Source organism: Sceloporus undulatus, chromosome 4 (assembly GCF_019175285.1).
Source record: "Sceloporus undulatus isolate JIND9_A2432 ecotype Alabama chromosome 4, SceUnd_v1.1, whole genome shotgun sequence".
Lineage (NCBI taxonomy): Eukaryota > Metazoa > Chordata > Lepidosauria > Squamata > Phrynosomatidae > Sceloporus > Sceloporus undulatus.
This window is the reverse complement of record NC_056525.1, coordinates 212,452,737-212,458,511: the sequence shown is the minus strand read 5'-3', so window position 1 is coordinate 212,458,511 and position 5,775 is coordinate 212,452,737.

The window sequence follows — 5,775 nt, the reverse complement described above, 5'->3', positions numbered from 1 at the left end:
ATAATAATAATAATAATAATAATAATAATAATAATAATAATAATAATAATAATGTCAGCCCTCAGTCTTCTCTTTATCAAGCTGAACATATCCCGATCCTTCAATCTCTCCTATATGTTTTGTTCTCCATACCTCTTAACATCCTCATTGCTGTTCTCAGAACTCACTCTAATTTATCTGTATCCTTCTTAAAATGGGGCACCCAGAATAAATGCAGTACTCTAGATGAGGCCTGATCAGTGCAGAAAAAAGAGGGACTATTACTTACCTTGCCTTGGAAACTATGCTTCTGATAAACCAGACATCTTTTTTTTTATTGCGACTATCTGAATAATCTCACTCACACATTCCGGGCTTGTTATTCCCACTATGGAATTACATCTATGCACATCTCTGCGAGTTTGGGTACTCTCATCTTATTAAAGATGGAATTGACCATGCAGATGTATTGGACACAGGTTCAAGGCATGCAGTTTTATCCCAGTTTACCCCGGGTCTATTCGCATTGGTTATTCACATTGCCGATGATGCGAACCTTTTTTTAAAAAACTCAGGGGAAAACCCATTATCAATTATAGCAAGTTAAGTGGGGGTTTTTGGCCAATTCAATTGGATGCATTCAAAATGCATCTGAACAAGAAAGATTCAAACCAGATTATTTTCACCATCTGAATATCTCCTCAGATAGCATTTGCCTTCTTTGCTGCATCATCATACTGTTGGCTCATGTTCAGTTAATCTCAAGGTCCTTCTCACACATAGCACTGCTGACCACTGCTATGGTCTAAATGTAGAATTTTGCATTTGTCTCTGTAGAGTTTCATTTTATTAATTTCAACCCAGTTTTCTAGTTTATCAAGATCCTTTAGAATTCTGTTTCTATTTTCCAGTGTATTAACTAACCCTCCCAGTTTTGTATCATCTGCAGATTCTATAAGGATTCCCTCCACCACCTAATCATCTAAATTATTGATTAAAACATTGAAAAGTAATGGTTGTAGGACACAACTCTGAGACCTCCTTCCAGTCTGAAGCATAGCCACTGATGATAACTCTCAGAGCATGGTTTTCTATCCAATTAAGGATCCATTTGATGGTGTTTTCATCTATTCCCTATTTAGTCAGTTTTCTAATCAAAATATCACAGAGGAGTTTATCAAATGCTTTGCTGAAATCAACATAAATTACATCCAGAGCATTCTTACCATATACTAAACTAGTGACTTGATCCAAAAATATAAATAAATAAATGAGATAAATTTAGCCAGATTTGTTCCTGGCAAACTCATGCTGGCTCCTACTAATCACTGCATTTTCGAGAGGAAGAGGGGAGTAAAAGAAATTTGGCAATACCTTTAAGATTAACTGGTTTTTATTTTTGCATGAACTTTCATGGATATAAACCCACTTCTTTGGATGCAGTACAGAGTGATCAGATATAAAGGATATTTTCACAGTTGTGGGAATGGGATAGAATGTAATAGGATCCAGCAAGATGCAAATCATGACTCTGACCCTAAATAGGTCTGAGAAGATGGGGTTGTATTGCAGAGCTTGGCTGTAAACAATAGTTCTGGTAGTGTGTCATGGGTGGAAAATGAAGGCGTGTGTAAGTGTGTGTAGTGATCAGTGGGTTTTTGACAGAACATGGATCTTAGAAGTGCTTTGTGCAGTTAGTTGCACAGTGGTGTCAAGAAAGTGAATTTGTTGTGTGGATTGTTCAGGCTCAGATTAATGGTAGAATGGAAGTTGTTGAAATTGTGTGGAATTTCTCAAGTGATTGCTTTCCATATGGCCAAATTTCTGAGAAACAACAACAACAACAACAACAATAATAATAATAAACAGGTAGAGGAGAAGTTTTGGGTGCATTTGCTGAGGAAGCATTGTTCCAGGTAAGCCATGTTTGCATACTGTGGTGCCATGCCAGTGTCCATGCCACTTGGAGGTACATATTCTTTCCAAGTGGTTATGGGTAAGTACAAAATGGTGAGGTTTGGTGGCTAAGGCTTTTTTCTCCTCCACCTTCCTCCTTTTTATGTTGCAAGAGGCTAACACAGCTACTTCTCTGAAAACTATTATCAGCACAAATGCTGGTGAAACATCAGGAATAAACTGTTCTAAAACATGGCCACATAGCCCGAAAACCCCACAAAAAAACTACTATCATGTTTGGTTAATAAATCATCTACTTAAGCAAAGACAGGCTTTTCAGTGGATATGTTTGGGAACATCTTGGGTGGTTTTTTAAAACACAGACTGCTGATTTTAGCCTTCATTTTTCATTTCACTAAATTGTTGCTCCTGATGTTTACCTTGTCACTGATACAGTTGCTGTCAAACAATGTTAACAAGCATCTCTGACCTGAAATGTTTCCTTTGATATTATATATTTATGAGCTCGCATGGTGTTTCCCTAAATTAGATATACCTTGTCTTGGGACCATCAATCCTGCACAGAGATGAGGTGAGACATGGTCTGGATGCTATTTATGGATATTCATGGAAGAGCTTCAGTTGGCCTGGCTTCAGAAAATTTCAGGCTGTTCATGCACAGAGTTAACTGTTTCATCTCTGGAAGAGGCAAAGTGGAAGTGTTTTTGAGAAAACAAATGGCTCATAAAATGACTGTACATATGTACTGAAGCCACCAAGAGAAGGATCAGGGTGCCTGAGATAACTCTCTTCCATTGAAACCCATTCGATGACCATGGGCAGATCACACTCATACAGCCTCAGAAGAAAGCAGTGACAAACCCATTCTGAATAAATCTGGCAAAGAGACCCCTCATCATAAGTTCTCTTTAGGGTCACCATAGATCAGAAACAACTTGAAGTCACACATCATCATCATTGTATTGTATTCCTGCTGCCAGGAGAGAGTTAGACATAGTCAGTTTTTGCTATTTATTACTATTATGATTGGTTGTTATTTTTGTTATTGTTCTTTGCTATGCATTCTGGGGATTAATTTTAAGTTGCATTGGTTTGATATGTTAATTGTTATGCAGTTTTTATTGCTATTATTGTTGTTATTTGCTATGCATTCTTCTTGCTATTTATTAGTATTGTAAATTGTTCTGTTATTTTTATTCTATAGTTATTGCTATGTATTTTTCTTACTGTTGTAATCCACCCAGATTCTTTGTGATTGAGTGGGCTATAAATAAATAATTTATCATCATCATCATCAACAACAACAACAACAACAAGTTGTTTCTTTCTTTCTAATGTTTCTTTCTAATAATAGGAAACACATCTAGTTCTGTGATAACTCACCCTTTGCCCAACTGACACCACAATCCTATACTTGTCTACTCAAAATAAGAGACCATTTGAATTCAATCCAGGGGTGTTACTATGGCGGGAGGGGGGGGGGGAAGGTGAGTACATTGCCTCCTGCCTGTTAGATTTTCCTTCAGTGCCCACATTTCTGGCATTGCAGCAATTAATAACTTCAGGTGAACATTTAGAAAGACAGTTTATGTATCTAAAGAAAAGAAGCTGGTAAAGTTAGTAAGGGAATGCAAACATAGCATATATGTGAGTTCTACATGTGAATGATTTTCAATATTTCATCGTCTGTTGTGCTAGAAATTTGAGCACTAAAGGAAATTTTCATTAGGGTCAGTATTTTTATTTGAAGCAATGCTCCAATTTTACTTTCCCCCTTCCATAACTACACCCTTGAATGGGACATACTGCCACAGGCCAATGCAGGGTTTTATATCAGTATAGCATAGCATTCATCAAAGTATGATGTACTGTCCCTCATGAACTGGAGATGAGAAAGAGCTGCTAGCCTCAGGCCACATAATGAGTTCGTTGTAGAGATGAAATTCAGATCCTATACTTCTTGATTCCCACCAACTTCTTCAGTGGTAGGATTGCATGCTCCTGTTCTGTGAGGCAAGAAGCAATGCTGCTGGTAGGAGTGCTATTGGTAGGATCTCCCATGACAAACAGTCTTTTGCTGAGGAGCCAAACAAAATGTGCCAAACAGCTATTGGGGGCAGTGGGAGGTGACATTGGCAGAGGATCTCTCAGAGACAGCGGCAGTGGCACCATAGCTAAAGCTTATTAGTACTATGCAGAAGGAGGCATGCTAGACCCCTTTGAATTCTGTTACCATAAAAAGCCTATGATGAGAAAATCCAAAATGAAATAAGAGATAGTGCCAGAAGATGAGACCCCCAGGCTGGATGGCACTCAAGAAGCTACTGGAGTACAGTACATGACAACTGTGAGTGGCACTGTGTCTAATGATGCAACTGGACTCAAGGATAAAGGATGTTCAGCTGTTGACATGCACAGAGGTGAAAGGAAGATCCGAAGCTGCACAACACATATTATAGGAAGATGGAAAGTGAGAAGCATTAATCAGAGGAAGCAAGTCATATAGTAAAACAAGAAATTGCACATATAAAGATTGCAATAGTGGGGGTAATCAAAGCTAAAGTGGATAGGAACAGGACATTTTGAGTAAGATAATTACATTGTGATTTATTCAGGAAATGAAAATCTAAGAAGAAATAGAGTGGCATGGGTGGGATACAGACCAGTGCTTTGCACTGGCCTGGATACGTGCTAGGGTTGCCTCAGGGCATCGTTTACAGACGGCCTGCAACCCTAGCACGTACCTGCCATGGCATAATGGCAGTGCCCTGTATACACGGGCACAGCCATTATGATGTTACGACTGTGCCATATCCAAATGACCCGGCGTGGGCGTGGCGTTTGCACGCTGCCCCATGCTGCTAATGGTGGGCTGGCAGCAGCATGCAAATCAGCTCCAAAACGGAGCTCCTTTTTGCCACGTGCATTGCTGGTGCGGCCTTTAAACGGCCATGCCAGCAAAGCAGAAGAGAAAGGGTCTGAAAGGGCTCTTTCTCTCTTTCCCCACAGCTGCCGGGGTGTCCTTGGGCCATGAAGCCCCAAGGACACCATTTTCCAGGCCAGGGGAAGCAGCGTTTTGCCACTTCCTCTAGGCCTGGGAAAGCAGTGGATTGGGGCCTCCAGAGCTGCCACTGTGGCTGCTCAGGCCCCAATCTGGCATGGATTGGGGCTCCTGCAGTCTGCCCCAAAGGGGCAGTCTGTATCCTGCCATTAATAGTGAGGAGAGATATGGCAAAAGCAGTGAAAGGATATAATGCAATGTGTGACTGAATCATATCAATAAGATTTCAGGGAGAACCCATCAATATAACCTTGAGTTGCTGAGGAAACCTCTTATGGATTAATAAGCATTCCCCTCTTCATTCAGTTTGAGCCATAGGACTGTTCTGTACAAGCCCCATTCTCGTAGCAGTCACATAAGTAAAAATAAAATGGTAACATATTGCTTTCCAGGTAGCCATCACCACATCTCTCTCATTTGCACAACCAGGTCAGTTGCCCCCATGGCATTCTCTTTCTGATCTCTCCCTGAACCCCACCTGCCCATCTTATGCCCTACACAGCATGACTTTAGGGTTTTGTTTTGTTTCTCCCCATTTTTTCAGCACAAATCTGGACCTCTGCAGCCCCAATGGATGTCTCAACAAGTAAAAAGAAATGCAAAGAGAAGAAAGACACCCCTTTACATATGTGGTGGCCTTGTAAGAAGGCAAAATAAAATAAAATAAAATTTGGAAAGGGGTACATACATTAATAAGCCAAACGTGCAGCAAAAATGACTTTCCATTGAACCCTGAAATATACTTATTAAATACGATAGATGTCTTAGATAGTCAAACTGAAAAAAAATATCAGAAAAATGTTGCTATATATGGTGAC